A 6,000-nucleotide genomic window follows, 5' to 3' on the forward strand; every position below is an offset into this window, starting at 1 on the left:
TTCTCCCAATCCCTGCCACTGAAAAACATTCCCACAGCATGATGCTACCACCACCATGCTTCACTGTATGGATGGTGCCAGGATTTTTCCAGGCTTGAGGCTTGGCATTCAGGTCAAAGAGTTCATTCTTGATTTCATCAGATCAGAGAATTTTGTTTTTCATGGTCTGAGAGTCCTTTAGGTGCCCTTGCCAAACTCCAAGCGGGCTGTCATGTGCATTTTACTCAGGAGTGGCTTCCGTTTTGCCGGTCTACCATAAAGGCCTTATTGGTGGAGTGCTGCAGAGATGGTTGTCCATCTGGAAGGTTCTACCATTGGGTTCTTGGTCACCTCCATGACCAAGGCCCTACTCCCCCGATTGCTCAGTTTGGCCAGGCAGCCAGCACTAAGAAGAGTCTTGGTGGTTTTAAACTTCTTCCATTTAATTAAGAATGATGGAGGCCACTGTGTTCTTGGGGACCTTCAATGCTGCAGACATTTGTAGGTACCCTTCCCCATATATGTGCCTCGACACAATCCTGTCTCGGAGCTCTACGGACAATTCCTTTAACCTCATGGCTTGATTTTTGCTTTGGCATACACTTTCAACTGTGGGACCTTAGAATCATCTCAGATGATCAATGGAAACAGGATCCACAGGATACATGCTTTTCGAATGCACTGTATTTATTGTGCAGGACTTAACATCAAACATGAAATGTACAAGGTAGTACACAATTGGATGACGTAGTACACAAAAAACAGGGACCCCCTTTGGCTCGTTAGCACCATTTTCAAAACGACTGCCTGAAATCATACAAAAGTTATTTGACCATCACTTTAAAGCTAAATGGTTGGTTCAATAATCATCCCATAGATCAGACATTGGGTTCATATTGACAGGTTATTAGATAACCCCAAAGTCATTCCACTGGGCGCAATTCCTGATTTCATTATGCCTCTTCTAAAAAGACATCAATATTACCTTGTTTAGATGGAATGGTCCTTTTTATTTTTTAAGTGGCATTGCATGTTTGGGGAGGCACAGCAGTACACACTACACAGGCCTAGCACGTGGGTTAGGTCTGCTTTCTCTGAAGGATCAGTCTGCTCAATACTATGTCTAGGCAGGCAGCATGCAGGAAGGCAGAAGGCAGGGCCAGTAATCCTATTGTCTGCTCTCCCAGAGCAGAGGAATATTTAGCCCAGCTCTGCTGTGTGTGACCAATGTGGCCTCCCTTCACCAGAGCAGAGCTCCTCCCTCTCAAGGAGAACGGGCAGCGTGGCACTTGCAGTGGTTACCACACCACACACCCTGGATCTCATTATACCCAGATTACCAGCTGGGAAGGCCAACCGCAAACTGTACTTACTCCAAGAGTTCTCATCAGTTTCCATAATCCAAATGTTCCAGTGTGTTACGTGTACACAATCTATGACCAATAATATAACATATAGGTGATGTGGCAATATATTTTGAGTTTGTTTCCTCACAGGCAATGCAATTGGCTTCTCCTATTAAGATCAGGCGGAGTTGAGTTTTACCCGGATCCTGTGTCTCTTCCAATACCAGTGTCGCAGGCATATGGCACTGCCGTAGGCAGAGGGTTAGGTGACGGTGGGAGGGCGATGGGTTCAGAATGTGGAGTAAGAGCTTTAATGAGGCACGGAGGAGGGTGAATGAGGGAACCACAGACAGAGGAAGCGCAGAGCCCTATAAAATCTGTTTTGATTTTTTGCCTGATTCCATTTAGTTTTTCCCCCCCAAATTCCATTTTCTCCATTTTGTTCTTCCAGAGTTTCCATTTCCCACAGATTTCTGGTTTTCACTCTCAAAAAAATCACACTTTTAATATAAAAACAAAATTGGATGTTTTAAGTCCACAACATTGCTTAAACCACATCAGGAGACCACTTTTGAGGTGTAGTTTAATTCCAGTGGCACCTAGCAAGAGGCTGTTTAACAGGTCACATGTGATGGTAGATTTTGCAAAACACTTACCCACTGGACTGATGCAATTAATCATATCATTCTGCCAGGCAAGCATAGGATTGAGCAATGTAATTGAGAACGTTTTCTGGAAAGCCTTTCCATCTACCAGAAGATTTTTCATGAGCATCCTTGAACAAAGTTGAAGCTGCGCGCACTGTATAGAGTGCGCTCATTGCCTCTTCAGAAAGTTGCAGGAAATACGAATCACTGATGCATTCTGTTAATGTAAGGAGTGCGCTGAGAGTCGGGAAGCAAGTTCAGGGAATGAGTTTTTTAATAAATAAAAGAAACAATGAACACGAAACACACACAACGCGCCGACATGAAAACAGAGTCAAAACACCTGAGGAAAGAACAAAGGGGAGTGACAGATATAGGAAAGATAATCAAGGAGGTGATGGAGCCCAGGTGAGTGTCATGAGGCGCAGGTGCGCGAGACGATGGTGGCAAGTGTGCGGGATAATCAGCAGCCTGATGACCTAGAGGCCGGAGAGGTAGTATACGTGACCCCCTCCCCGACGGGCGGCTCCAGCCGCAGGACGCCATCAGAAGGGACGAACCCGGGGATCAGGAGCGGACCGGTCAGCCTTGCTGATGTTCGAGAACCTGTCATGCCAGCTAAGGCACGGGAACCTGTCGAGCCACCTGGGGCGGGGGGAACCTGACAGATCTGTTGAGGCAGGGGAGCCTGGCGATCCGGCTGAGGCATGAGAACCTGCCGAGCCAGTGGAAGCAGGGGAGCCTGGCAATCTGGTTGAGGCATGAGAGCATGTAGCAGTTCCCGGACCCGATGTCATTACTCTGACACAAAAACAAAAAAAAAACACTCCCTGATGCTTCCCTTAGGTGAGGTGTTATTCTGTAACAAGGGCGCTGAGAGTCGGGAAGCAAGTTCAGGGAGTGTGTGTTTTAATAGATATATGAACACAAAACACAGACAACGCACCAACATAAAAACAGAGTCAATAACACCTGAGGAAAGAACCAAGGGGAGTGACAGATATAGGGAAGATAATCAAGGAGGTGATGGAGTCCAGGAGAGGGAGTATACTTGACAGTTAATGTCTTATGATAAACTTCAGCAATTTTTGACAATTATTTGATACATTTAACTGATTCCCTACTAATTACAAGACATTTTTGAATATAGTTGAATCCCGTTTTGTCTGGATTCCTTGACTCCATTTGCGTTCTCCGTATTGAAGATTTTATAGGGCCCCCACCGTAGCCCGTAGCCATCTGCATCTTGAGGAGGGATTTTTCTGAAGTCCTCTTTCCCTCCAATACCCCCTTTGCCCCTCCCTTGCTGCCGTCTGTTCCCCTCTTACTATCCCGTGGCTCTGTGACTTGTGCTGCGGCCCGGCTGTGGACTGCCCCTAGAGCCTGGCTGCTCTCAGCATGGCTCCCCTAGTCATGAACAGAGACCGGCGGGCTTCAGGATCAACACACTAATCTCTGTTAACACAATGGGCAACTTCAAACGACAGGAAGAGGGAGTCAGCAAGGTGGTTTTGGAGAACCTGGGGCTCTCTTTGTTATGGGCCTATCCCTCGGAAACCATAGCAATGGTGATGTGGAATTCATGTTTGCATGTGCAATCTGCCAAATAAGAAAAGTCTCTAGCTGGTTTATGGTGAAACCACATTGTCTTAGCGTCTTGAACATATAGCTGAACAAGGATGCCAGCCTTATATTATAGAGATCCTTTGTTATGGGTAAATGTCACACCTGCTCCCACTCCCCCTCTCTGGTGCTCGAGGGCACCAGGCTGCCCATCATTACGCACACCAGTGCTCATTGGACTCACCTGGACTCCTTCACTTTGTTGATTGCTCTTCTCTATCTGTCTGTTCCTTAGTTGGTTCCCCGTGTCAGCATTATTGTCGTGATGTCATTTTCTTCCCCCTGTCCAGACGATGTTCTTGTTTTGTTCTACGTCCGTTGTTTCATTAAATGTACACTCCCTGTACTTGATTCTCGTCTCCAGTGTCTGTCCTTACAGGTAAATATGTATTTAATGTTCCTGTCTATTTCAATGGTGGTAAGAAATGTCATTCTGCAGAAACTCTTAATGGACTTATTGGGGTTTAAACTGCTATTAAGCTGTCGCAACTATGGCACACTAAATTCCTCACGGAACCTACCTTTTGTTTGTATCAGTGGTTGTGTGTGTTTGTGCGTGTGTGCGTGAGTGAGTGAGTGAGTGTGATACTTGACTTGACTAACTCGAGGTGAAAGGCCAGTAGAAGGGGGACTGTCATAGTAACTTAGAGTATGCCTCATAGTTAAATGAAGGCTGACACCCCACAACTTCAAGGATTTTCACCACTGATATAATATCCTTCGTGTGAGGGTGGTTCGTTACAGTAAATCCTACATGTATACTATTTCTATTACGGTGATGCATGCCATAGCTTGGCCGTTACCATTTCAATTAGCTAACAACTCTATGGATGCTAACTTACTTTTAATACGACATGGATTCTGGAATATAAAATGTAAAATAGTGACATTTGCTTCATGGTTTTCCTTTCATTGAGGAAATTCCAATCCAGTCTGGCGTAGCACAGACAAAGTGTCCCTTTAGGTTTATTGTGATTCATTTAGGCCACTAAACTGTCAGTTGTTATATCACCAAACTATTTCTAGGAGTGAGAAATGCCTTTTTCTCCCCAGCAGGCTATTTTGAGACAGTTGGCAGGTGAGGCCATGTAGTGGTCTGGATTCACACAAACCTGTTACATAACCTCGATCAAAGTCTTATGAAGGAAAATCCTGGAACGTGATATTGTGGGGTAATCACGGGAAAAGCAACTACTTAGACATGACTCTGAACACACAACACCTAATACATTAAATTAACTCAAAGTGGTCATCCCACTGGTACTTGAAAGATATGATTCTAGAAAATCCCACATCAACATGCCAATCAACAAGGATTCTGTAGACAGGTGTTGAAAAGAGAGTTTCCATACAGCTAAATTCAAGGTTTTAAAGTAAGTTACTTCCCACTAGGCACAGACGTCAATTCAACGTTGATTCCACGTCGGTTCAACGCAATTTCATTGTAATGACGTGGAAACAATGTTGATTCAACAAGTGTGTGCCTAGTGGGTTGTATCTTGTATTTAGCCTCCAGTTTATCTGTGCTCGGAGTGTAAATCTTGGCACATGCTGTATTTAGGTCTTACGTGCAAATCTATGCTGCTGATAAAATAACTAAACTGGAAATAACATTGCTACCAAATCAGTGCCTCCTCTGCACAATATGCCCGTCACAGTCGGGAAAATGTGGTATTTCAAGATGGAGGGGTATTCAGTCTGCTGCTGTGCTGTTGTCGAGCTCCGAGTTCAACCTCTGCTTTCTGCTAACAGTAGGGGAAGGAAGGAGGCGATGGAGAGTTGGATAAATACTGGGGATTTATCCCCAGAAACCTGCCATAGCTGTTATCAGCTTTCAATTTACACAGTGCCCATATTATTGAATAGAGCAGCATGTGGGTGGGTTGGAAGGTAAGTTGGTGTGTACAGTCCAGTTTATGTGTGTGTATGTGTGTGCGTGTGTGTGTGTCTGTTGCCTAAAGAGAAGGCTGTACCTACCGTTGTGCAAAGTGAATGGCTGTTTTGTTCTCAGGAATGGCCTGTTCTGATCGTGAGGCCTGCCTCTATCAAATACACACACACACACACACACACACACACACACACACACACACACACACACACACACACACACACACACACACACACACACATTTGTTTTACTATACTTGTGGGGACCAAACAATTGATTCCCATTCAAATTCCTATTTTCCCTAACCCCTAAACCCAATCCTAACCCTTAACCTAACCCTAACCCTAACCTTAACCCCAAACCCCTAACCTTAACCCTAACTCCTACATAACCCTAAACATATCCCCTAACCCTAATTCTAACCCTAACCTTAAACCTAACCCCTAAGCCTAAAATAGCTTTTTCCTTGGAGGGACTGGCGACATGTCCCCACTTGTCATAATGCTCCTTGTTT

This window comes from Oncorhynchus mykiss, chromosome 26 (assembly GCF_013265735.2).
Source record: "Oncorhynchus mykiss isolate Arlee chromosome 26, USDA_OmykA_1.1, whole genome shotgun sequence".
NCBI classification, from domain to species: domain Eukaryota; kingdom Metazoa; phylum Chordata; class Actinopteri; order Salmoniformes; family Salmonidae; genus Oncorhynchus; species Oncorhynchus mykiss.